Here is a 23,654-nt window from a genome sequence, read left to right on the forward strand (position 1 = left end):
GTTTAACCAATACCCGATTCTCGAACTTATCTCGATCAGCTTTTCTATTCTGAAGTCGGTGGTCTAGCTGGACCACTAAGTCTATATATTCTGCGCAATCGTGAGGTGGGTTCACAACTTGGGCCAAAACATCTTTGAGTTCACCCCGAAGTCCACGATGAAATAATGTAATTCGCTTTACCTCTGGCCATCTGGTTCCACCACCAACCTATTGAAGGTTGCGATATAAGTTAGCAGGTCCTGGTTTCCTTGTCGTAGGGATAGAAGTTTGTTATCCAGGGCCTGTCTCTGTGAATGTCTGGTGAATAATCTTTCCATGCTCAATTGAAAACCCTGAAAATCCCAAAAAAAGAGGGTCATCCTGGTTGACTAATGGAATTGACCAATCCGCTGCGCTGCCACTAAGGTATGACAGTACAAAGGCTACTTTGGCTTGGTCATTTGGAAAAGCTCCTGGTCTGCATAAAAAGTGCAAGCGGCATTGGTTCATGAACACGGCGAACCTTTTTGTGTCCCCAGCAAAGTGTTCGGGTGGAGCTACAGGAATGCTCCCTGGTAGAACCACTTGCACAGGGCTGCTCGATGAAACGGGGGTTGAATTCCCCCCAAGTCCAGGTAGTGGTGTTTGCCCGGCTTGGTTTTGCAGCACTTGTCTGGCAAGATCATCAGTGCGCTCCTTTGACACAATCAGTTCTCTCCTGAGGGCATTAGTTTCTTGGCGCGCGGAGTGCACTTCTGCCCTAACTTCTCCTAACAATTGGGCTAGTTGGTCGGTTTCTGAGGTCTCCATTACGCCCGGGTGGGGATTTGTAGATAGGCTTTGCGTTCTGTTATGCTCACCTGGTTCCCAGAGGGGCATCGATCGGACCCGGACAGCTGCGGTCTCCACCAACATGATGCGTAGTGAAGAGATGACAGTCTGGACTGGCCCGCCTAATCTTGTCTGCTGGACTCGTAGAAGTATTCTCCTGCATGTGGAGAAAGGGATTTAGCCACCCGTGGACTTTAGTGATGGCCCCCCAACAGTTCTCGTTCTCCCCACTAATCACCTCCGATATTCCCTTTTGGTAACATCACCTTATGTTTTTAAATGATGAGCTCTCCATCCTGCATGGCATGCAGGGGCGCCTAGATACCAGTTACTTCACTGGGTTGAAGGTACTGGAGGAGTTCCAGAGGAATATTGACTCCAGTGTCTATAAAGTTCAAAGAGTTCAATATGTCCGATGTTCACTCTTGTTCCATTCCCTCGTTAGGTTGCAGCTGGGTCCAAAAGAATATTGCCTGGAGGCAGCTGATGGCGTTCAGGTAAGAGTCTGTATTACCAAACACTGTCCGGTAAAAGTTGCATGAGTTTAACTTGCTGTTTTCTCTCCCTTTATAGGTGCGGCATAGGAAGATGCGGCGAATTAAAGAACAATACCTCCGGTGGTAAAGCAGGTAAGCCTATGGTGACAGAGAGATTGTCCTTGTTGGTTTTCTCGGCTCACCTTGTTATTCCTTTTGTTTTCCCCCGCTGGGTTTCAATGAAGAAAATGATGGAGGCAGCGCCGAGTCGAAAGATGATGTGGACTGGTGAGTATAATGCGGCGCTGCTGCTGGCGAAGCGACGCATGCTGAAATAATGTCCTTTCCAGGCTCGGAGATGTGCTGGGTCCGGAATCAGGTAAGGAATCAAATAATGTCTGTGATCTAACCTCTTCTCCTTTCTTTGCCTTTTGTCTAGGAGCTCCGGATTCGAGGCGGGCGTGGCAGAAGACTGGATGCTGACTTGCAGACACGGTGAGCGTCACGCTGCTGGATGCAGAATAACGCAAAGCATGGGCTGCTGTTCGGGCGTGGTTTAAATAGCCTGCAAAGTAGTCCCAGGTAAGAAGTTCCCCAGAACCACACCCAAGTGAAAAATAGTCCCTGTAATAAAATAGTCCCATCCAGGCCTCACGTTGGCTTGGACTCATTTGCAGCATGGTCTGCATAAGGTAAGTAAAGTCTATGAGCCTGGCGCCTATGGCGCCAGGACTGATTTCTATGATGAACCTGGCGCCTAAGACGCCAGGACTGAATCCAAACAGCCCCCAGCCGGGACTGTTGGGGTTTTAATGAGTATCTGGATGCCTGCTCCCGGGGTTGATGGACTCGATCCGGATGCCCGGGGGTAGGCATCATGACAGGAAGTTGGTAAAATGTGGGAGACGCTTATCGAAAAGGAGGAGATTGAGCTGAGGGCCCTGGACCAAGATGGTGCCATTCAAATAGACATTAATGATGGTGTTGGAGGAGTGGAAGGAGGCCAAGAGGACCTCCCACCGAATGCCACCATTAATGGGAGAGGAGGTGATAGGAGAGAGAGCCAAGGCCATGAGTGGGATCCATAGGTCTGATGAGGGAACGACAAAGAGGATGTCGGTGACAGTCTGTCTGGAGGTAGCACTGATGTAGGTACAGCTGTGGTGGGGGTCAAATATAATTACAAAAATGTATATACAGTCCAGGCTGTAAACAGAATAATTCATTTTTCAATATATAATTATTTTCATGAAGGGCGTGTATCTAACCATGATATCACATCTAGCATGCTTAACCTCTGAGAACACAGTCAAGTAGGATTTCAAACTGGAGTAGTAATTTTGAAATCATCTTTTTTATTCAGACAGGTTCAGAATGTTGGTAGAATAGGGAGGCCTGGGTTGGAGACCAGGATGTCTCTTGTGAACTTCTTCCTTCCAGACTTAGTGAGAGTAATAGGATAGGAGATAAAGTAACAGTTAGATAAGATCGAAGTAATGGAAAGCACCATAGAGGATGCGAGGAGGAAAGTAGGAGGAGGAGGGAGTGAAAGAGAGAAGGAGAGATGCACAGCCCAGCGCCGCGCAGGATGCGCACACAGGGATCACAGAGTAGGGAAACACACAGGAGGAGCAGACAGGAGACACACAACAGTACAACAGTTCCCCCCCCCCGTGGGGTGGGGACCTATAGAGTGGGAGAGAGCCTAATAAGACACAGTTCAACAATAACCTCAGTGGTTGGGAACCTATAGAGTGGGAGAGAGCCTAAGGGAACACAGTTCACAGTACAACAGTAACCACAGTTGAAAGGGGACCTATAGAAGGGACACAAAACACCAGGTACGGCTAACCGCTAGAGGGGAGAGCCTAGGGTTGCATTTCCCCTTAAAGTTCCTCTTCTGATCATGTAGTAATTATTAGTGATTCTTCGTTTGCAATTGCTCTGCCAGTACCACAGATCTGAAAATATCAGTGGAACGTCATGGTTGGGGGACAGGGATTGGCTCCTCTGCGTCGACTCGTTCCTATTTTCTGTTAAGCTATTTTTACTAATATTCTTGGGAGTAGTTGCCGCTTAAGAGCGTTAAAGTGGCTGGTATACCACTTATCTGTAGGGCTGATAACGAGTACGTTTTGTCACCAGTGCTGGCAATGGGAATAATGTATTGGGGGAACCCTCTCATCCTTGGAGGCGTGGGGCTTGGTCCCAGAACGGGTCACGCAATACATCTCTTCATCAAACCCAATCCTGCCGGGCGATTTGCATAAAAGCAAAGAGCATTACGGGAACATAAGTATGTCCAGAATTTTAAATGTTAAATATGTCTTGTTGTGATTCAGTAAGAAACCCTTTTGAGAGAATAATGGAAGTTGGGGTCTGCAGTCTTAATTGGTCAGACTACTCACCCTAGGAAAAAATGTCTACATTTCAGGACACGTATACCAGTCTGGACAGCTACGACAATTGGAGGCTTTGGCTGTTTCTGTGTTCAGTCGCCTGTGCCGAGGCTACTGAAAGTGTCTGTCTGTTGAAACGTGGGTTGCTCGCTGAGTTAGTTGTCACACACTCGCACCAGAGAGCCATGCTTCATCGCGCACACTACTTACAGAAGACTCGGCAGTGCTTCAGAGTCTTCTGGAGCCTGCTCGTTAAAGCGTGAGTGTTGTGGGCAAGCAGCCCCTGCGTCTGGGGACAGGGCGGCAAAACATCTTTTTTGCCGGAGCTCCGTACTGCCGTGTTCCGGCCCATTCCCTGTGCTGGTTTTCACTGCCCTGTTCTCAGGGGGATGTAATGTTGGCACGGGAATTCTACTGTGGTACGGCAATTCTGAGGCAAGTATTCTGCTGATGCTTACATTATGAGAGGAGTATTCTCCTAAATTACTTCATTCTTGTGGCACAAACTTTATTGTCATGTTTTCTGGCACACTTCTTTTGTTTGCCATTATTCTGTCTGGCAAATAACCCATTAGGTCTGAATTTGTTGCCAGCCACATGCGTCCTAATAAGCAATAGTTCTTCTTTGTAATACATTTTCCCAGCGGCATAAAACAAGTTCTGCATTGCCTCTGAGCAGCGTTTGCCACTCGACAAATAAATGAATAACTAATGGAATTTATCGTAAATGACCTACTAAAAGACAAATAATGACTCAAAGAAATTAAATGTCGTCCAGCCATCAATCTCTGTTGATACGAACTAAAGTATGAGAGGCAAGCTATGGACACAAGGAGACAGATGTATTGTAAAAATCTTATTTTTTGATTAAACAATAAAAAAATTATAAATAAATAAACACAACTAAACCCATCGTTTACACTGAGCGCCTTGTGCCTTCCTTTGGTAAATACGTGTATTCTTCTCTGCACAGGAGTACTTTTACTAGGTACTGGGCTGATGTTGAAGGTTAGGAGCTCTCTAAATAAAATAGTTATTTTCGCAAATATTTTGGGGGAAAAATGCAACTTTTATACTGATTTGTAAACATTTCTAGTGACTTAAGAGGGGGGAATTCGTTTCCGGTCTCCCTTCAGAACTCACTAACTGTGCATACTAAGAAAGTGACTTCCATCAGCTGCGCACACAGAAACTAACGTGTGCACAAAACCACACCATTGCCAAACTTAGAGAAAAATAATTAGAGAGGGAATATAAATTAATTTGTACATTATCGCCAAACCTCCACGGGACAGGAAAAGCCTCTAATTGTTTCAACTGCATGTTTTTGTCCCATACATTTTGATTGCAGATTGCTTGCGCCGTTATGTAAACACGCAATCGAGGCACTTGTTACCTCGCTGACACTCCTAGCTTTTTTGAAGTGCGGTTATTTATTTTTCATTGTGAATTAGATTATCATAGTAAACCTTACACATGCATACACAATCAGCGATGTTACTATATGGGGCCTTTCACCTCTGCCCGTTCCTCACTTGGACTGGCTGACAGATAACACCCCATTAGCAGCACACATCCCGAGAGATGCATCTGGGACGTGAGGCAGCTTTCGCTTCTATTTTTTCAGCCATGTGTGTGCTAATCGATAACCCAGGCCTACAAAGGCAACGAGTCCCAATCCAAATGCTTCCGTTGCAAGTTTAATACATTCTACTGCTGTGATGATTAAGATGATAGGTGCTGGTATGAGGTAAGAGGAGGCAGTAAGGAAAGGGTTAAGGGGGATGAGGCAAGAGGAGGATCCCCAGATCAGAAGGGGGCAGTTACTTTAATAAAGAACGAATTAAGAGCAACACGTCTTGTGTCTTCCTTCGTGCGAACACACGTCCTCCCAGCCACAGGCGTCCTTTGGCCAGCGGGCCGTTTTTTGAAGGACGCTAGCGCGTGGCACTGTTGGGTTGAGGACTTCGCTGGTTTCATCAAGGAGGCTGGGGAAGCGATATCCCCGGTACTGAAGGACATTTTCACCAATTTAGCTGGGTCAGAGATAAACAGATAAACAGAATCATCAAGACCATCCCGCCCAAAGAACGAGACACTTATGAAGCACTGGTGGCCGCCTTAGACAAGAAGCTTGTGATACAGCTCCACAGGGATTACGAGCGTTAGATATTCAACCAATGCCACCAGGCAACCCATGAGACGGTGGAGGAGTTCATTACACGACTCAGACAAAAGCTTGTACACTGCCAAGTCACCGCCTTTTCAGACGATGAAGCGATTTGACTCTGTGTCATTGAGGGATGCCTGTCATCAGTGCTTAGAAAGCAACTCCTGAAGAAACCATTAACAATTGACGAAGTGATAGGGATAGCGAGAGTGCATGAGAGGGTCGAAATACAAGCCTATGCAATTGAAACACCAAAGACGAAAACAGACAGAGACGAGGAAATGGCAACCCTGAATAGAGGCAGAGAGGGGGAGAGAAGCAACACAGATCACCAGACGCCACTGGGAGGACCACCGAGGGATGGATACCCACAGTCGAGAACAGGGTTTTGTCCCCGCAGGCTGTGTTAACAATGTCGCCAGCTCTTTCCACACGCAGGACCATGTCCGGCAATGACACATAGATGCTCCAGGTGCAGGAGTGAAGGGCACTTCCAGACAGTCTGCCGAGAAGGGAGGCCATTCCCACTGACAAGCCATACCCAGGGGACACAGGTCAATTGGAGGCCACCTTACAGATCAGCAGAGCCACCCCTACAGTGGAGATAGGCCCAATCCTACCCGCAAAGACCAAGGAGGATGGTGAGGACAATGGAACAATTCTTGGAATACAATGAAATCCCCACAAACGAGGCACAGCTGATATCAGAATACTATGGAGATATCTATGGCTATCCAGTTGATAGATACACTAACTGGGAAGAGTTCTCATACGGACATGACCCTGAATTTCCAGACAAATTTTTCAACCATATAAAACGAGGACTAGACGACAGTGAGGCACCCAAAGTGATGGTGATGATGGACGCAGTCACACACACACTCCTCATTGAAACTGGGGCGACTGTCAAAATCATGGGTGAACAGAAATTCCGACTCTCAGGAAACACCCAAGAGCTCATAACATCCAAAGCAAGAGTTTTCCAATGGGGGCCAGCATGCCGCTCCAGTCAATAGGCCAATTTGACAAATCATTCACCTTCTAAGGAAAGAAGATCAAGGCCAACATTCATGTCCTACGTAGCCCAGTCCAAGGCAAATGTGTACTTAGCTATCGCACAGGAGAGGCACTGGGTCTAATCGTCATCCACTTCAACAACGGCAACATGGTGATATGCACTGGAGGGCAACAATACTATGGACCCATATGTCACCTGGCGGCTACACAGCCCCCCAGGGAATCGATCAAAGAGACATTCCGAGCTACTTCAAGGGCTGGGAAAATTAAAAGGGACAGTAATCAGCCTCCACATCAACAAACAAATCCAGCCTATCCCGAGCACCCACGCAAAGTGGGTTTCCACCTACAGGACGCTGTCTCACAGGAACTGCAACAGCTCCTGGATAACGATATCATCAAGTGGACTACAGAGCCCACACCATGGATATCTCCCCTGGTGGTGGTAACTAAGGACGGCAACAGAGTGCGCCTATGAGTTGATATAGGAGTGGCAAATACCGCTGTTGAAAGAGAGAGAGACACCCAGGACCCAAGATGATCATCAGTCTGAACTATGCAACAAAGTTCTCGAAACTAGACCTCAATCAGGGGTACCACCAGCTGGAGCTACATCCTGACTCCTGAGGAATCACAACATTTGCATCCCACAATGGCCTCTTCCGGTACAAGTGGTTGAACTTTGGGATCTCCTCCGCTGCAGAGATATTCCAGGAGACCATCAGGCACCTGCTCCTCCCTGTCAAAGGGGCATTTAACTACTTGAACGATATCCTGGTATACGGCATGTCACAAGAGGAGCATGACCAGGCCCTGATAGAGGAGTGCGAGATCCTGAAGACAGCTGGATTCACAATCAACTATGACAAATGCAACATCAGTAAGGAGAAACTAAAGTTCTACGGCCACATCTTCCCAGGAGAAGGCATGCAGCCCAACTCAGTAAAAGGGCGTGCCATTAACGAGCTGCAGGAGCCCACACACGTGGGGGAAGTCAGATACTTCCTAGGAATGGCAGGATATTGCACCGGATATCTGCAGAAATACACCATCACCATCGAACCACTCAGATGGCTCCTAAGAAAGGAGAAGCCATTCCAGTGGTCAAGAGAATGCCAGAAAGCATTTGACGGAATCAAATTGGAGCTGGCGAAAGTGACACATCTAGCATACTTCAACCCAAGATGGCACACAGAACTGGTGGTCGACGCCAGCCCAGTCGGTTTAGGAGACATCTTGGCTCAATGTGAAAGGCCGGACACCCCAGCAAGCTGTGTTGTAGTGTACGCAATCAGGTCCCTATCCCCCGACACATAGGGCATATTCGCAGGCGGAAAAGGAGAGCCGGGCTGCAGTATAGGCGTGCAAATACTTCCATCACTTCGTAATAGGGAAGGAATTCACCTTTGTGACAGGCCACCAGGCTCTCCTATCTTTGTTTGGCAAACCAAGAACAAAGATGCCTCCCAGGAGGGACGTCATTTAGGGGTCACCAGGGGTCGCACGTGCAACCGCTGGGGTCTCCCTTGCTATCCCCTCTGGTCTCCCTTACTACCCCTAAAAAAAGAAAAAAAACGTTTTTATTTCTTACAAATTGAAGCTCCCCGGCTGTGGCCAATGCCATGTGCCCCTTTGTTTCTAGAGTAGCTAGCATTCTTGTTCAGGCTTCTTAAAAAAAACAGGGGTTTCCACAACTGTAACATTTTGAGCAGTGACCCTAAATAAGAAAGAATAGGAATAAAAAATAATCTGTGTTTCTGAAATTCTATACAAGAATTGCTAAACTCATTAAAGTTTTATTTCAGGCGCACTTCAGGGGGTGAGTGTGGTGTTCGAGCTAAAACATGGCGCTGGTGCGCAGTGCATTCTGGGGGCACTCAGAGCCATAATGGATATTTATCCATGCCTCAGTGGAAAGCTGCACTTTCTTTGTGAAACAACATGTTTTCAACGTTATTCGCTGATGGGTTTGGAATGGAGGCCTTCTCAGCCAAGGACACGGTGCTGGGAAAGCTAAGATCCGCAGGTGCCGGCTGGTACCTGATAACGAGGTTTGTTTTGGTTTGCTATGCTTGCGCCAAGGTTTTGAGATGAGTTATGGACTTATTTTCCGGGGCGTTTAGGAGAGGGAAGCGCTTTGCTCCTTGAGGTTACTGTCAGTTGACCCAGCTGGCAACCAACGGTCACCCATCAATGCGCAAGCGCATTGCCAGAAGGTTCGAGAAGTTGCCACCCCTTGTTGAGGAGGGCATATATGCGGAACCCCTCAACGGTCAGACGGGATAAGCACAAAGACCTCAGTCGGAGGGAGGACGCTCCGGTCTGACATACCTGTGGGCTGTTGTGCTCTCGACCTGGCTGTTATCGGGGTCTTTCAGCCGCTTCTGGTGAGATGAGGTTTCGTCAAGTTACGCCCATGGTGATGTATTCTTGCTAATTTACTGTCTTTCCTATGATTTATCTGATCTATGCTTGTATTGTATATATGCCTAACTATGAATAAACAGCCCTATAAGTGCTACTTACTCTATAAGTGTGCGTGTGGTTGTAAGTCATTGCGTTGTCTACCTGCGTTCAAAGTATTGGCTCTGCGGCTGTACTGGTGATAAATTACTGTCCGTGCACTATTTGCGAGCAATACATTTTTGGCGACGAGGATGGGATGGATTGCCCCTAGATTTGGACTAGCATTAAAGGGAGTCCAAGTGTTAGGAGGGGTCATTGACGCTGATTACCAAGGCGAGATCAAAGTCATCTTGATGAATAGTGGGGACCAAGTGTTACCGATTCATAAGGGTGATAGAGTGGCTCAGCTAATTATCATCCCCGTTAAGTTGTCCATGATTAAAATGGGGGAGCCTCCCACAGTGTTAACTACCCATGGGGATCGTGGTTTTGGCTCTTCAGACAGCATGATACCGAGTGCAAAGGTGTGGGTCGAAAGGCCAAGTGGTCCACCAGTGCCCGCAGATGTTATTGCATCACGCAAAGACCAGGTAGTCTTAGTAATGGAACCTGGTAAAGACTAATGGCAGTATGTGCCCGCAGACAAATGTTACCTAAGGGAGTGATTTTCAACACGGATATCTCTTTTTTGGGTTTGCCTTGTAGATCCTGTGTCTGGCTGGTGTGATTGTGGAACTAAATGGACTCCATTTGGGAGAGTCAAACGGCATGATGCTCCGGATGAAAAATGTCATATCTGTGCCAATGATCCATGGGAGACCGATGATGAGGAGCAATGGTGTCCGAAAGCAGCTCGATACCGATGCCGAAAAGCCAGCCAGACCAACGACATGGATTCATGGAAGGCGACGAACACGTCAGGTGCAAGTGCAAACAACGTTGATGCCAGCTATGCAAGAGGCGTCTTTAGGACGGCGAAAATATTCCCCGATGATTACCCAAACGGAGAATATGTGGACATACTTGGCACAGCAGGTACTCAACATTACGCACTTTTGCTCAACCGATGTGCCCAATGCTGAAGCTTTACTGACCACGTGTTTAGTTGCAGTGCCGACGCCAGTTCCGGTTCTAAAGCACATTTTTGGCGTCACGCACAATGATTTGTTAGTTCAAGATTCCGATATCAGACAATCCTTTTCCATCTATGAGTACTGCAGGTTTTGCCAGGAAACGGATCGCAAATGGAGAAACTTGACACGTATTATAACCTACAATATAACTCAAGGCGATGTGTGCTACTTTATGACCTGCAATGCTAAAGAAATTGGCAAATGCCAACAGCTAAATTTAACCAAACAGAAAAATCAAACTGTGTTCGAGAAACGATTGTGTTCACGAGTTCCAAGCACATGTACCAGTGTGAATAATACTATGTCTTGCAATCATACCGTGATAGCTGCCAGTCATCTGAATCATGTGAAACTTCTAACAGGATGGCTCTTTTCATGTGGCAACATCACATAGACCTACATTCCAGCTAACATCTCTGGAGGTCCATGTGCCTTAACTCGATTAGGACTAATGATGTTCCCTTTACACCCAGCAATATCTCGAAGCAAAAGATCAACTTTCGAATCTGTGGGTCTATCCCCCGATTGTGATTCACATGTGCATTTGCTATCAGAAGCTGAGGTTCTAGCATTAACCCTTTCATTAGTGGGAGTTTGAGGTTTAGCTGCTGGGGGGTATACGTCTTTCATCAAATTAGCATGTTTAGTAGTAAAAGGACTCAATCATACTTCTCAAGCTTTAGAAGAGTTACTCCTTGACAGCAAAGTTATTAGAAAAGCGACTTTGCAAAACAGGGCTGCCGTTGATTATCTATTGCTGAAATATAATTTAGGTTGTAACGCAGTTGAAGGGATGTGTTGTTTTAATTTAAGTGACCATTCACGATCCATTGAAAGTCATATTCGAGGTTTGAGAGATCTCATCTCTCAAGTATCCCAGGGTCATACTGGAAATTGGTGGGTTTGGTTATTTTCATGGATTCCTGATATTGGAGGTACACTGCGTTATGCCTTTGCTTGCATTTGTATTATATTAGCTATCATAATAGCTTGTTGTTGTATTCAATGTATTCCCAACTTGGTTCTAATATTTCGGCGGTTTCAAAGACCGCCTCCTTTGCCACTGGGCTATGGAAGGTAAATATCCAAGGGTGGATTGTGGTGTTCGAGCTAAAACATGGCGCTGGTGCGCAGTGCATTCTGGGGGCACTCAGAGCCATAATGGATATTTATCCATGCCTCAGTGGAAAGCTGCACTTGCTTTGCGAAACAACATGTTTTCAACGTTATTCGCTGATGGGTTTGGAATGCAGGCCTTCTCAGCCAAGGACACGGAGCTGGGAAAGCTAAGATCCGCAGGTGCCGGCTGGTACCTGATAACGAGGTTTGTTTTGGTTTGCTATGCTTGCGCCAAGGTTTTGAGATGAGTTATGGACTTGTTTTCCGGGGCGTTTAGGAGAGGGAAGCGCTTTGCTCCTTGGGGTTACTGTCGGTTGACCCAGCTGGCAACCAACGGTCACCCATCAATGTGCAAGCGCATTGCCAGAAGGTTTGAGAAGTTGCCACCCCTTGTTGAGGAGGGCATATATGCGGAACCCCTCAACGGTCAGACGGGATAAGCACAAAGACCTCAGTCGGAGGGGGGACGCTCCGGTCCGACATACCTGTGGGCTGTTGTGCTCTCGGCCTGGCTGTTATCGGGGTCTTTCAGCCGCTTCTGGCGAGATGAGGTTTCGTCAAGTTACGCCCATGGTGATGTATTCTTGCTAATTTACTGTCTTTCCTATGATTTATCTGATCTATGCTTGTATTGTATATATGCCTAACTATGAATAAATAGCCGTATAAGTGCTACTTACTCTCTAAGTGTGCGTGTGGTTGTAAGTCATTGCGTTGTCTACCTGCGCTCAAAGTATTGGCTCTGCGGCTGTACTGGTGATAAATTACTGTCCGTGCACTATTGGCGAGCAATACAGTGAGTCACTGATTTAGTCTGTCTTAAACTCCTCAAACTCACAATGCAGCCAAAATCCTCCCAAAAGCATTTCGAATAGAATAAGCATCTATTTCGGAGTATGTATTTTGCTTTTAGCAAGTTGCAGTTATAGCATGTTTTTTTCTGACAATACATATGGTGATCCATTCTTGAATGAAATGTATATCACGTTGCAGTGGTATTGTAACCATATTTTTCATAGTATACTTAGAAACACTGCTATGTGATGCCACTTCCTGTTTTGTCAATGGGTAAACGGTCGAGTTCCATTGCTTCCCGTGATGTCACTTTGGGGTGGGGTCAAATTACATCACTTCCTGTGACTTTATCAGAGGACAAGGGTCATGTGATGTAACTTTCGCTACCCCTGTGATTTTGATAAAATGGCGTCCCTGCCTCCCAGGATCGAAAGGCGGGGAATCCGCCTCCAAGAATACAACTATGCCATCATCCACTGGGCATGAGGTGACAACAACCCGGCAGACTACACATCCAGACACCCAGCAATGACAGGGCCGTCGCCATGAGGGGGAACTAGGGGAGCAATGCAGAATACCTATGCTATGTCACCGAACAGGCACTACTGCCCACACTCAGCATTGAGGACATAGCCAGAGCAACGCAAGCTGTCCATCAACTAGGTGGGCCAGGGAGCTCACTGCGTTGAACAAATGGAGGGACGTTAAAAGAGTCTCACGCCAATGCGAGGGAGTGAACAAACAGGAGTTGGAACACATGTCCAAGATCAGCATGGAACTGGCAATGTCTGAACAGGAGATACTACTGAAAGAATGCTGATAGTCATCCCATCGTCTCCCCACAGAGGAGTAGTGCAGCAAGCTCATGAAAGACACTGGGGGTGGGGGAAACCAAACACTTACTCAGGCGATCAGCATGGTACCCACTCATGGACGCAATGGTGGAAGATACCGTGAGAAGATGCCTACCATGCCAATGTGCAGCACGGAGTGACCCTCCACTGCCACTGCAACCGACAAACATCCCCAAAGAGGTACGGTGAGGAGACACAATGGACTTCTATGACCCGCTCAAAACTGGGGACTACCTGCTAGTTATCATCAATGAGTTTGCCAGCTTTCCTATCATTAAACGCACATCATGCACAGCTTTTGCCCAGACCACTGGGATCATAGACAAAGTGTTCATTCAGCAAGTGGGGCATCCCCACCATCGTTGATAGACAACAGACCGCCATTCAATGGCCATGAGTTCCACAGATTTGCGAAACATCTAGGGTTCAACCACCAGAGGATAACCCCATTGTGGCCAAAGGCCAATGGTATGGCAGCGTGTTTTATGCCATCCATCAAGAGGACTATCCAGAGGCGACCATCAAAGAAATGCCAATCCAGCTAGCCCTGTGCTGCATTCTCCGACACTACCGGAACACACCACACTCAGTGACAGGAGTAGCACCTGTAGACCTGGTGAGGGCCTACCCCAAGAGACCACCATTGCCCAAAGGGAACCAAGAGAGTCGAGGAGGCTTCAGGAAGAAGTAAGAAGTAAGGGCACGGGACAGAGCAGCGAAATATTTCCCAAGGAAAGGACTGACAGGACCAGAGGAGCAAAGGACAAGGAATTTGAAGAAGGATAAGAGGTGCTAGCAAAGCAGTGCATGCAAAGAAAGACAGATGCCGAATGCAACAGCAACCCAATCAGAGTGACTGAGATAAAAGGGACTATGGTAGCATCCGCCAACGCCCAAAGGGCCGTCACAAGGAACGCATCGTTCTTCAAACACTTCAAACTGGATGAAGACACCAGACAGGAGATGAGGGCGTCCGAAGGAGGAGGAGAGGAGAGCGAGAACAAACCCCTCCCCCCGACTGCAGCCAGAGCAGGAGGCGAAGACATAGTAGGGAGGGAGGTGACCCAGGCGAACCGTCAAGAAGCCATGCAGACTCATTGAAGAAATGTAACATGGACGTAAGGAGATATTGGAAGGTGTTATGAGGGAAGAGGAGGCAGTAAGGAAATGGTTAAGGGGATGAGCGAAGAGGAAGCAGAGGAGGTGCCCCAGATTGGAAAGGGCAGTTAGTTTAATAAAGAATGAGTAAAGAGCAACACGTCTCGTGACTTCCTTCCATGATCGAGTGGTCTTTACAACAGATAACAGGTGCTTGGCATTTCAAATAACTATTTGTGAGTTGGGAAGTAGGATTAGGCTAAGGCTCAAGTGGTTTCCTTCATATGAGGATGGGGAACCCTTAAAGAAATTCTCTACCAAAATGTTGATGTTTGGATTGTGTTTTAGCTTTGCATCCAAGGCAAACTCCTGAGTTGTCCACACAACCATATATACCCACTCATCCAGCCACCTATTTTCAGCCACTCATACTTTGACCCGGTCATCAATCCACCCCTGCATATTCTTCCACCCAAAAAACATTCATATGTCTTCACCCAATCCCCAAACAGTCATACTCAGCCACTTGTCGAGCCATACATCCACATTCTCCCACTCATCCATCCACCAGTACAGCCATACATCCCACTCATCCATCATACAACCACATTCTCCCACTCATCCATCCACCAGTACAGTCATACATCCCACTCATCCATCATACAACCACATTCTCCCACTCATCCATCCACCAGTACAACCATATATCTCACTCATCCATCATATAACCATTATACCATTCATCCATCATACAACTACATTCTCCCACTCATCCATCCACCAGTACAGCCATATATCTCCCTCATCCATCCATCTATCCATACATCATACAACCACATTCTCCCACTCATCCATCCACCAGTACAGCCATGTGTCTCATCCATCCATCCATCATCATACAACCACATTCTCCAACTCATCCATCAATACAGCCATATCTCTCGCTCATCCATCCATCATACAACCACATTCTCCCACTCATCCATCCACCAGTACAGCCATGTGTCTCATCCATCCATCCATCCATACATCATACAACCACATTCTCCCACTCATCCATCCACCAGTACAGCCATGTGTCTCATCCATCCATCCATCATCATACAACCATATTCTCCAACTCATCCATCAATACAGCCATATATCTCGCTCATCCATCCATGCATCTATTCATCCATCATACAACCACATTCTCCCACTCATTCATCCACCTGTATAGCCATATTCAACAACTCACCGGGAGACACCCATGAAACAATTTTCATCCACGCAACCATCCATCAATCTATACAAGCACCATATTATTCATGCACTCACACTTACCAAAAAACCCAACCTATTGGCTTTGCCAATGTTTGATTCCTTACATCGGACACCGACAGAAGTGCTCATAAAACGTGAATATCGATCTCTTTGTTGCTGTTTATTGTTTCTTGTTGTGTTGCTATGGACTGGGTTTCTCTCCCAAATTGACATTATGAACCTCACACGTATCTTAAACGCACTTTAACTTGCCCGATCGAGTGCTTATCGCCCTTCTCTTGATCGCCGTGATATCTCACCCTAATTGGCCTGGATTCCCGTTCGCCCATCCTGTACAGTGCCTTCCCGTCTCACCTGTCACAGCCTCTCTGTTCCCGGATCTCACCTCCTCTCAGGTCACCTGTCCAGCCAACAGGTAAGTGTCTGGGCGCGACGCTACCCGGGAAGTGTAGTCCATGTAAGAGACAACAACAGATTTTGTGCACCTGATGCCCTTCTCTTGTTTACTTCTCGACTTTATGCCAGACCGCCCCCACGGGAGATAAGACCCCGCCCTTAAACCTATATGGACATCGCCCCCTGTAAATCGGAGCACGCCCCTCACATGTCAAGGTGCTGGCGTCATCCAAGCAGGCCCCGCCCTCACCTCCACAAGCAGCGCCATAACACATCAGATATTCGCAAGCCGAGCTTCCTTGCTTATCAAGCTCCACCTTCAGCCATCCAGGTACAGCTTGCAAAATATACAGGCTCCGCCCTCAACGTGTAAAACCTAGTCCCACACAGCCTGCACACGCCCCACCCTTTACTAGAAACTCTATCACCAGTGGTTTCGTTTCTAAAACTATCCCAATGCCGCTGCCGGCTCTGAGTTTGCTTTGCTTACGTTAGTAAAACTAACTCATAGCCTCCGCTGGCATCGGGCTTCCTGATGCCGCCGCCGCCGGCTTTGAATTTGCTTTGCTAAAGGCGGCAAGTTGTCTAAGGGAAATTAAATAAAAAGTTAGCCACAGGGACAATGAGGGAACCTTTCGGCCTATTACACAAGCTAAATGCATAAGGACTCCACTGGGGGTGGGGGTGTTTCTTAAGAACCTAAAATGGGATTGCAAGCATATCCATCACTTCTTTCACCTTGAGGGTACATTGGCGCATGAATATCTATCCCGAGTCCCATGTATAGTGAGTGACACATGCGTCTTTGGATCGGGCAATTCAATTACGGTACACATGCAGGAATCTGCGTCTTTAGTATATTTCACGATGCTGGGGATTTATAAGCACCTTTTATTTCAGTGGTGTGAGATTTCATCATACTTTGCTTTTGCAGTGCAGGAGCATTATAATATAGAACACAGTGCTTAATGTGTGGGTGTGTTTGACAGGACTCAGCCCTGGTCCTTATTTCTGAGCCCTGGCACTAATTGTTTGATTATATGGTGTTTTGGCAACTTTATTATTGTAACTGCCAGTCACATAGTAAACACCTATCGAATCAGAGCCAAATGTAAATGATAAAAGAAAAGCGTTTGTGAGGATATAACCATTAGCGAGTGCGCTCTGGCCGCTTTGGTCTATGTTGTGGCAAGCTGCGTCACCGGTACCAAGTGGTCTACCCAAAAAAAACTAGCTTTAAATCACAGTGTTTGTTGGTGCTAGCGGGTCGCGCTATGCCTCTAGAGTATAACTATATACTACACAATTTAGTCATTCACAAATAAGTCTTGAGGTGTTCCTTCTATTTAAAGTTTATTGTCGAGTACCAACCAATATACTTGCTAAGTATGGTTAAATTATCTCTTTCATGGCACTAATGGTGATGTGGGCATACTAATGCACCAACTATTGATTAACTTGAAGCACTTAACAGTACGGGCATATCCTTTTACCGACCATGTGAAGGTATGGTGCTTTACATAACCCACACACTAATTTGACATTGCAATTTAGTGCAAAGTAATATTTAAACTTAACAATGTTTTTTTGTTCTTGTCTGTTTTTCCTCTTGCTTGACCTCCTTGCCCATTTGCTATGATTTTGGGGGTGTAACCACATATTATTTTTATTTTGACCTTTACACATACGTGCTTTTCTTTTATGCTGGCATCTATAATTTTTACTTTACAATATATATGCACACAATATCTGTGATATTTGGATATGTTGCCATTGATAACACATCAGCCTTGAAAATGACTTAGTGTCGAAACAAACACTGCAAATGTAAATGATGATTGTGTCTAAAGACACACTTAAACAAGTGTCTCATGTCAAGACACGACAAGTGTGTTAGTTTATGTGTATGTTGATTGGTATTTGTAAATCACGCACTCCGCCGTGGTGAGTACATCCATCAACCATAATAAGCCGGTGGGAGTTGCAGCTTTTACCCCATATATGATGACAGCGTGGGGAGTAGCCATGGGGGGTGGCAACAGTGGGCGGGCAACTGCCCATCCTGACATGTAATGGTTGTGATAGAAATTATTTGAGCCCATGCACTTATCTTTTTTTAACAATTTAAGCAATGATAGAACGTAATAAAACAAGTAATAAAACAACAGCAGGTGGATGTGTCTTAATCGTACCAGTGACCTTTTTTAGTTATTAAGTGGCGCCATAAGCCAAAACAATTACATTAGAGCTTAGCTAGAGAGAAATTGCATAGGAAGAGGGACACAAAGCTACTAGGTGTTGTATGATTATTTAACCACCCATTAACTGCCCATGACCATGCTAATCCCTATGGCCATTCCCGCCCACTTCCTGCCCCTCCCGCACCAAAACCCATCCTTCTGAGATCTATTTGAGATACCTTTATCGAGCCATAGAATCATACTTTGTGCTCGAAGTGCCTGCCAATGTTTTTTCAAAGCAGCTTTCAGAGAGTTAATGGGGATCATTACAAGTTTGCCAGTCCGGAAGCAACGGTACCAGTAAGCTTGCCGTTACCGTTGTTTCCGGACTGGCAAACTACGAGTCTGCGAGCAGGTGCCTTTCAGTCCTCCAGGTCTGACCTGGCGGGCAGAACGGCACCCGCTCGCAGACCTTGACGGATGCACCAGCACCATTCATGAATGGTGCCAGTGCATCCGTCCTCCCCCTTCCCATTGAGTCCAATGGGACTCAAATGGGAATGGGGAGTAATATTTTCCAGCACCCGGCAATGAGGAATTACCGGGACCGCCGGGGCTATAATGGCCCGGTAAGTCCCCATTGCCGGGTGCCGGAAAAAAAATGACTCCGGCGGCAGCCGTGCCGGTATTTACCGGCACGGCTACCGCCGGACTCATAATGAGTGCAAATGACTTAATTGGAGCTGAAAACATGCTACTGGTGCAATAAAATTGTCTTAACCAGGTCTGCTTTCAGCTGCTCGATTTATAAGCACTATGCATGTCCTTCACCGAAGTCCTGTCAAAAACAAGCATTGGCAAAGCCAACAGTTTTGACTTGTGCATAATTATTACACATTTGCCAGATACTTATAGTATATGCCCTGGCAGTTGCACCATTTTGCAGCTGCTACAGTCGATGGTCAGGTAATACCACGATGACAGTGATTGGCAAATGCCTTTTCCATGCCTACACAAAAGCAAACACTGTTGGCATTGCCAATGCTTGTTTAGTTTTTGCTGTTAGGTGGGGCTGTAACTACTGCCTACAGGCGGAAGCTGCTGTCGTGGGAAGTGAAGATATATGTGAGAAGGGTCACAGGCTCTGATTGTTCTTTGGTTGTTACCCATCCATTGACCGCTCAAGGCCATGCTTTCGCCTACAGCCATTTCTGCCCACTGCCCGCCGCACCAAATCAAAACTCCACCTCTCCGCTCTCCCCCACTGCATCCAATTGGACTGACTCAAGAATTCAACTCCACTCTACTTCCCAACTTCATATTTGTTCACATCAAGCGGCTCACATGAACATCTGCACACCCTGGGCACTCACCATGATGGCTGCTGACTTATCCAACTCTACATCTGTGACCTTTGAACTCATGTCCACCGCTAGACCTAGTATTCCCATACAAAGTATTCCTCTACATTTAAATATCCAAGAAATACAGTTCACAACATTTTCTAAAAATGTAAGGATGATTATATATGGCGTTATCATACCAACAGAACTCAACACTGCTTGATAGCATTGAATCTAACCGTGTTGTGTTATTCAGTTTCTTTACCAGTGCCTTGGATAGCACAGGTTTGTGACTCTGCAAGGGAACATAGAATCGGAATTCCCTGCTGACATGAGTAAGTGTTGCACCCCTGCACCTCTGCCACAGCATCACAGTTGCACAAACTCTTACCTAACCTGAAGTTATGTTGACATGCAGGGAGGGAAAAACAGAAATTGGTTTGCCAAACTTTGTGTGTGTGTGTGTGTGTATCCCTCTGTGAAGAACGAAAAGTATCAGGGAGCCTTTTACAAGTCTCTTAATTGTGGTGCTGCCCCTTTAAGGGCTTCGGCACACGGCGGAGTGACGTTGCACTCCGCCCCGTGCCTTTAAATAAAGGGGCCTTGCCCGAGTCGCGTAGTGCGACCGGGGAGCCCGAGCCTACACAACATCTCCATGTGAGTCTTTGCCAGAGGGGGGCTGGGGGCACACATACCATCGATTGGGGGGTATGGGACACCCCCACAACAGTGGCAACGAGGCCAGTGACGAACCTGGACCTGGCGGTGATAATTGCTGCAATTTTTTCACATGAACGAGGGACGGAATCCACTCATTCCACACCTGGGGAAGGGTGCGGCCCACGCGGTGGCAGCCATTTTTTCCTTTATGATACAGATGTTTCACGGCGCTCCGGAGTGGCCCATGAATGCAATCCATGCATAATTTTGGGAAATTTGAATAGCTGACAGCTATTCCTGCATGGACATGCGTGGAATTTTGATTTTTATGCAATTTTCGAGGTGAATCTCATCGAGTGAAGGTGAGGTACTGGGGGGATACTGGCTATTCTATGCATCTACCCTAGGCCTCCCTGGCTCAATTTTTGGGCACTCCTCACTGAACTTTGGGGGCCTGGTTACACGTTCAGTGGCCATTTACCCTGTCTGGACTTTCTGTTGGGTGCTCTGTGCCCTGGAGCTGTACTGGTGGGGATTTATGAAGATCAAGAAGGCCTGCAAGGGCTTGTCCTGTGTGTGTCCTGGTGTGGAAGTTTGGAAGATCAAGGTGGCCTCAATAGGCCAATCTGGTTGGGTGAGTTGCTGCCCCTGTGCAGTCCAAGAGGGGTGCTCGTGTGCTTGACCCATGAGTGATCCAGCGAACCAGGACGGAGGGCAGCCAGCAGTACAACAGCAGCCTCAAGGACAGCCCCCACCTCCACCTCCAGCAATGGCACAGATGAGGGCCCCGGCAGCCCTTCCACCCATCCCCGAGTTTGATGTGTCTGGCCCTCCAGCCAGCCTGGGGCCTAGGTGGAGGTGATGGGTTGATCGCCTAGACATGTACTTTTGAGCAATAGTGGAAACCAATGATGACAGCAAGCTGGCCACATTGCTGTATGCTGCCGGACCTGCAGTGCACAAGATTTTTGATTCCCTCCAGCCTGCAGATGCGTCCTATGGTGCAGCAAAGACTGTTCTACACAATTACTTTCTCCCCCTGGCCAATGCTGACTGAGCGTTTTGTCATGCTGTCCACTCGCCAGAAGGAAGATGAAACACTGGACACTTTCTATGGCCGCCTCAGGAGGCTGTCAGTGGCATGTGCATGGAACAACCCGAACCAACCCGGACGATACAGTCAGGAACTAGCTCATCCAAGGGTGTTCATCAGGAAAACTACAGAGACAAGTTCTCAGAGAACTGGGTATCGCCCTGCCTCGCATCCTAGAGCTGGGTCGCTGCCAGGAGATATCAAAGTTACATGCGTTAAGGATGGAAGCAGTGTTACTCACCACTCCGAATAGGTCGAAGATGCGGAGAACACGACCTTGGAGGTGTTGGTAGTATAGAATTCCGAATTCAGCCTTCCATCCCAGCTCCCCTGAGTACAAGACTCAGGCTTCCTCAAAGAGGGGCTCTTTTCCACAATGTACCTCTCTGCTGTTTTAGTTAGAACAGACAGAGGTGTCAATTGAGTAAAAGAGCTGGGAGAACACACACCGCCAATACCAATGCTGCAAAAGAATACCAAGATATTAGACATTGTTGATGTGTTGATGTTAAACAAGTGATTAGAACAGTTAAAATGATTGGACAACTACCTATATGGATATTGGAGTGGAGTTACGTTTCCCCGGGATAATCTACAAAGAATAACACGAATGAGTGGAATAAATCTAAATCAGTATCGATTCCCACTTTAGCTATAGAATTGATAACAACTGACCTGAGTAAAGATAAATGAAGTAAGAGGAGTCCAGGATTGTAAGAGGAGTCCAGGATTCTGAAGACAACGACAGGAGAAAATAACAAACAGGGAAGTTAGTATAGGTAAGTAACCCCGAACGGCACGAGGGACGCACTAGGGTCGGGTTGGTGCAGTTCAGGAAAGCGTTCATATGCACTGAAAAGCAATCTCACAGGAAAGACACTCAATGTCCCAGAATCCAACAGAAGACAATGTCCATGGAAGACAATGAATATGTACCTGAGTACACGGGTATAGTTGAGTAGTTGTTGAGATGATCCGAATGTAGACAACAAAATTGGTGTGCAGAGCGGCAACCAGGGAAGAACCGCAAGACACAGATGAGTAGCGTTCCAAGTCTTACTAACCAGACGATCACAACAAGAACAATGGAGAAGACGAAGCAATCCAAATTTCAGGCAAAAGGTCAAAACCAGGAGTTCAGATAAGGATTTGTGTAGGGAGACACGAAGAGGAAACGGATGAAACCGCGTGTAGCTGGTAACGCTAATTAGCAGCAACGAGCCCCTTGGAAGACAGTGGTTTTATAGTCGTAAGAGGGGCGTGGCTTGCTGTACGTCTTCCACGTACAAGGCGTGTCAGGTGACCTGGAGTGCGTCGACATTTGTACAGACGCCATGGTAGCTTGTACCTGGACCATAGAGGAGCCTGTAAAGAAGTTGTATTCTGCAAGGATGCCGGCGGGGAAGTCTGAAGTGTAACAGCATCCTCCCCAAAAGACACCGGCAACCCCCTGGCGGAATGGAAGCTCCTCAGAAGAACCGGACAATTCAAATTGGAGAGTGGCTCCCAAGTACCGTCCTCAGGCCCATACCCCTTCCAATCCACGAGGTAGAACAACGTACCCCTAGACACCCTGCAGTCCAGGATACGCGAGACCTCATATTCCTCCTCACCATCCACCAAGATCGGCGAAGGACGAGTAGGCAGACGGGTCCCATGGATGAAAGGCTTGATCAAGGAGACGTGAAAGACTGGATGTATGCGCCATGATCGCGGCAAAGAAAGCTTAACTGCCACAGGATTGATGACATCAGTAATGACATAGGGTCCCACAAATTTAGGCAGAAGCGAGCGTTTACCTGCAATTCGCAAATTGCAGGACGATAACCACACCTTCATGCCACTGCGATAGACTGGAGCAGGTGATCGATGCACATCGGCATACTTCTTGGCACGATCTTGAGCTCGGAGTAAATGGCAGCGTACATCCCGATGAATCTTATCGATATCTCTGATGCAATCCTTTGCTGCAGGATTAATGACCGGTAATACCGGATCAAGTGGAAGTGCCCTAGGATGACCACCATATAGGGCGAAAAAAGGAGAAACTCCAGTTGATGTATGCATAGAGTTGTTATATGCAAACTCTGCATAAGGCAAAGAAGTAAACCAAGAATGTTGGTTCTGAAGGCATAAACAACGTAGATACTGTTCGATGGTAGCATTAGTTCTCTCAGTTTGCCCATCCGTTTGAGGATGGTAAGCTGAGGAATACCTGTCCTCAATACCCAAAGAAGCTGTAAGAGCCTTCCAGAATCGTGACGTAAATTGGGTGCCACGATCGGAAACAATAACCGAGGGTAAACCAAAGAAACGAAACACATTCGTCAAGAACAGTTTTGCCAGTTCAGGAGCTGCAGGTAAACCAGAACAAGGTATGAACAATGCGTATTTAGTGAAGTAATCAACGATTACCCAAATAGTGTCATAGCCCTGAACGT

The 23,654-nt window shown here is 47.0% G+C and overlaps 1 protein-coding gene across 3 annotated transcripts in view; it reads right to left on the reverse strand.

Moving 5' to 3' along the window:
* RAB19 (RAB19, member RAS oncogene family) overlaps nucleotides 1-16,067 on the reverse strand; it is a 102,561-nt gene extending 86,494 nt beyond the window's left edge. Inside the window, exon 1 of one of the 3 annotated variants that reach the window (XM_069628818.1) lies at nucleotides 15,927-16,067. The gene's annotated coding sequence lies outside the window, so the exon portion shown is untranslated. Of the gene's footprint in view, nucleotides 1-15,840 lie in introns of all 3 variants that reach the window. The other 2 variants (XM_069628817.1, XM_069628819.1) reach the window with 2 other exon arrangements.
* Nucleotides 16,068-23,654: the final 7,587 nt, after the last annotated feature.

The sequence above is a fragment of the Ambystoma mexicanum genome, chromosome 12, assembly GCF_040938575.1.
Source record: "Ambystoma mexicanum isolate Mex_15411 chromosome 12, UKY_AmexF1_1, whole genome shotgun sequence".
Taxonomy (NCBI): Eukaryota; Metazoa; Chordata; class Amphibia; order Caudata; family Ambystomatidae; genus Ambystoma; species Ambystoma mexicanum.